Genomic DNA, 4657 nt, shown 5'->3' with positions numbered 1-4657 from the left:
GACAGTGTACACAAGACAGTGTACACGAGACAGTGTACACGAGACAGTGTACACGAGACAGTGTACACGAGACAGTGAACAGGAGACAGTGTACACGAGACAGTGAACACGAGACGGTGTACACGAGACAGTGTACACGAGACAGTGTTCACGAGACAGTGTATACGAGACAGTGTACACGAGACAGTGTACACGAGACAGTGTACACGAGACAGTGTACACGAGACAGTGTACACGAGAGCACATGATCACAATAAAAAGTTAATATAATACAAAAATGAACTATAGTGGTCAGTTTAGACCTGTAAGTGCTTATATCAAGCCTCGGATTAACTTTATTCTTTATTCATCAGTGAAATTGATAAATTTCATCAATTCATCAATTTCGTCAGTTCCAAAATTGGACTTAACTACATGCAAATCTTGAAAATATGTACATTTGACATTCCCAATTTGTATTATAATTTTGGTCGGTGGATTATACCTGTGAGTCGTGAACATATTTGGTTTTCCAAACACAAATGTTATTGGTAATATATGACAAAGGAAACTTGGGTCAAAGTTAATGTTGATTAATGCTTGAATGTTGTCTCGACCCGTCAGGTGAGGCCCCTCCTTCACTCCCGGCACCAGTCACCAGACACCAGTCACCCGTCACCAGGCACCAGGCACCAGACACCAGACACCAGATACAAGTCACAAGACACTAGACACTAGACACTAGACACCAGTCACCAGTTACCAGACACCAGACACCAGTCACCAGTTACCAGACACCAGGCACCAGACACCAGGCACCAGACACCAGACACCAGATACAAGTCACAAGACACTAGACACTAGACACTAGACACCAGTCACCAGTTACCAGACACCAGACACCAGTCACCAGTTACCAGACACCAGACACCAGTCACCAGATACCAGTCACCAGACACCAGTCACCAGACACCAGTCACCAGACACCCGTCACCAGTCACCAGTCCTCCGACACCAGTCACCAGTCGCCAGTCACCAGACACCAGACACCAGTCACCAGTTACCAGACACCAGACACCAGTCACCAGATACCAGTCACCAGACACCAGTCACCAGTCACAAGACACCAGTCACAAGACACCAGACACCAGTCACCAATCGCCAGTCATCAGATACCAGTCACCGGAAACCAGTCACCAGACACCAGGCACCAGGCACCAGTCACCAGGCACCAGTCACCAGAGACCAGGCACCAGGCACCAGACACCAGTCACCAGTCACCAGTCACCAGTCACCAGTCACCAGACACTAGACACTAGACACCAGTCACCAGTCACCAGACACCAGTCACCAGACACTAGATACCAGTCACCAGTCACCAGACACCAGTCACCAGACACCAGTCACCAGTCACCAGTCACCAGTCACCAGTCACCAGTCACCAGTCACCAGTCACCAGACACTAGACACTAGACACCAGTCACCAGTCACCAGACACTAGACACCAGTCACCAGTCACCAGACACCAGTCACCAGTCACCAGTCACCAGTCACCAGTCACCAGACACTAGACACCAGTCACCAGTCACCAGACACTAGACACCAGTCACCAGTCACCAGACACCAGTCACCAGACACTAGACACCAGTCACCAGACACCAGTCACCAGACACCAGTCACCAGACACCAGTCACCAGACACTAGACACCAGTCACCAGTCACCAGACACCAGTCACCAGACACTAGACACCAGTCACCAGTCACCAGTCACCAGTCACCAGTCACCAGTCACCAGACACCAGTCACCAGACACCAGTCACCAGACACCAGTCACCAGACACTAGACACCAGTCACCAGTCACCAGACACCAGTCACCAGACACCAGTCACCAGACACCAGTCACCAGACACTAGACACCAGTCACCAGTCACCAGACACCAGTCACCAGACACTAGACACCAGTCACCAGTCACCAGACACCAGTCACCAGTCACCAGTCACCAGACACTAGACACCAGTCACCAGTCACCAGACACTAGACACCAGTCACCAGTCACCAGACACTAGACACCAGTCACCAGTCACCAGACACCAGTCACCAGACACTAGACACCAGTCACCAGACACCAGTCACCAGACACCAGTCACCAGACACCAGTCACCAGACACCAGACACCAGACACCAGTCACCAGTCACCAGTCACCAGACACTAGACACTAGACACCAGTCACCAGTCACCAGACACCAGTCACCAGACACTAGACACCAGTCACCAGTCACCAGACACCAGTCACCAGACACTAGACACCAGTCACCAGACACCAGACACCAGTCACCAGTCACCAGACACCAGACACCAGTCACCAGTCACCAGACACCAGTCACCAGACACCAGTCACCAGTCACCAGTCACCAGACACCAGACACCAGTCACCAGACACCAGTCACCAGACACTAGACACTAGACACCAGTCACCAGACACTAGACACCAGTCACCAGACACTAGACACTAGACACCAGACACCAGACACCAGTCACCAGACACCAGTCACCAGACACCAGTCACCAGTCACCAGTCACCAGTCACCAGACACCAGACACCAGTCACCAGACACCAGTCACCAGTCACCAGACACCAGTCACCAGACACCAGTCACCAGTCACCAGACACCAGTCACCAGACACTAGACACCAGTCACCAGACACTAGACACCAGACACCAGTCACCAGACACCAGACACCAGACACCAGACACCAGTCACCAGACACTAGACACCAGTCACCAGTCACCAGTCACCAGACACCAGACACCAGACACCAGTCACCAGTCACCAGACACTAGACACCAGTCACCAGTCACCAGACACCAGTCACCAGACACTAGACACCAGTCACCAGTCACCAGACACCAGTCACCAGACACTAGACACCAGTCACCAGACACCAGACACCAGTCACCAGGCACTAGACACCAGTCACCAGTCACCAGACACCAGTCACCAGACACTAGACACCAGTCACCAGACACCAGACACCAGTCACCAGACACTAGACACCAGTCACCAGACACCAGTCACCAGGCACTAGACACCAGTCACCAGTCACCAGACACCAGTCACCAGACACCAGTTACCAGTCACCAGACACCAGTCACCAGACACTAGACACCAGTCACCAGACACCAGACACCAGTCACCAGACACTAGACACCAGACACCAGACACCAGTCACCAGTCACCAGACACTAGACACTAGACACCAGTCACCAGACACTAGACACCAGACACCAGTCACCAGTCACCAGACACTAGACACCAGTCACCAGACACTAGACACCAGTCACCAGACACCAGACACCAGTCACCAGACACCAGACACCAGTCACCAGACACCAGACACCAGACACCAGTCACCAGTCACCAGACACCAGACACCAGTCACCAGACACCAGTCACCAGACACCAGTCACCAGACACCAGTCACCAGACACCAGTCACCAGACACCAGACACCAGTCACCAGACACCAGACACCAGTCACCAGTCACCAGTCACCAGACACCAGACACCAGACACCAGTCACCAGACACTAGACACCAGACACCAGTCACCAGTCACCAGACACCAGACACCAGACACCAGTCACCAGACACCAGTCACCAGACACCAGTCACCAGACACCAGACACCAGTCACCAGACACTAGACACCAGTCACCAGACACCAGACACCAGACACCAGTCACCAGTCACCAGACACCAGACACCAGACACCAGTCACCAGACACCAGTCACCAGACACCAGTCACCAGACACCAGACACCAGTCACCAGACACCAGACACCAGTCACCAGTCACCAGACACCAGACACCAGTCACCAGACACTAGACACCAGCCACCAGACACTAGACACTAGACACCAGTCACCAGACACCAGACACCAGTCACCAGACACTAGACACCAGTCGCCAGACACCAGACACCAGTCACCAGACACCAGTCACCAGACACCAGACATCAGTCACCAGACACCAGTCACCAGACACTAGACACCAATCACCAGCCATCAGACTCCAGTCACTAGACACTAGACACCAGTCACCAGACACCAGACACCAGTCACCAGACACCAGACACCAGTCACCAGTCACCAGGCACCAGACACCAGTCATCAGTTACCAGACACCAGTCACCAGACCCCAGACACCAGTCACCAGACACCAGTCACCAGACCCCAGACACCAGACACCAGTCACCAGATACCAGTCACCAGACACCAGTCACCAGATTCCAGTCACCAGATTCCAGATACCAGTCACCAGTCACCAGACACCCAACACCAGTCACCAGTCACCAGACACCCAACACCAGACACCAGTCACCAAGCACCCAACACCAGTCACCAGACACCAGTCACCAGACACCAGTCACCAGACACCAGTCACTAGTCACCAGTCACCAGACACCCAACACCAGTCACCAGTCACCAGACACCCAACACCAGACACCAGACACCAGTCACCAAGCACCCAACACCAGTCACCAGACACCAGTCACCAGACACCAGACACCAGACACTAGTCACCAGTCACCAGTCACCAGACACCAGTTACCAGACACCAGTCACCAGACACCATTCACCAGTCACCAGACACCCAATACCAGTCACCAGACACCC

The sequence above is a fragment of the Procambarus clarkii genome, chromosome 39 (assembly GCF_040958095.1).
Source record: "Procambarus clarkii isolate CNS0578487 chromosome 39, FALCON_Pclarkii_2.0, whole genome shotgun sequence".
NCBI classification, from domain to species: domain Eukaryota; kingdom Metazoa; phylum Arthropoda; class Malacostraca; order Decapoda; family Cambaridae; genus Procambarus; species Procambarus clarkii.
Note: the sequence above shows the minus strand (reverse complement) of the source record.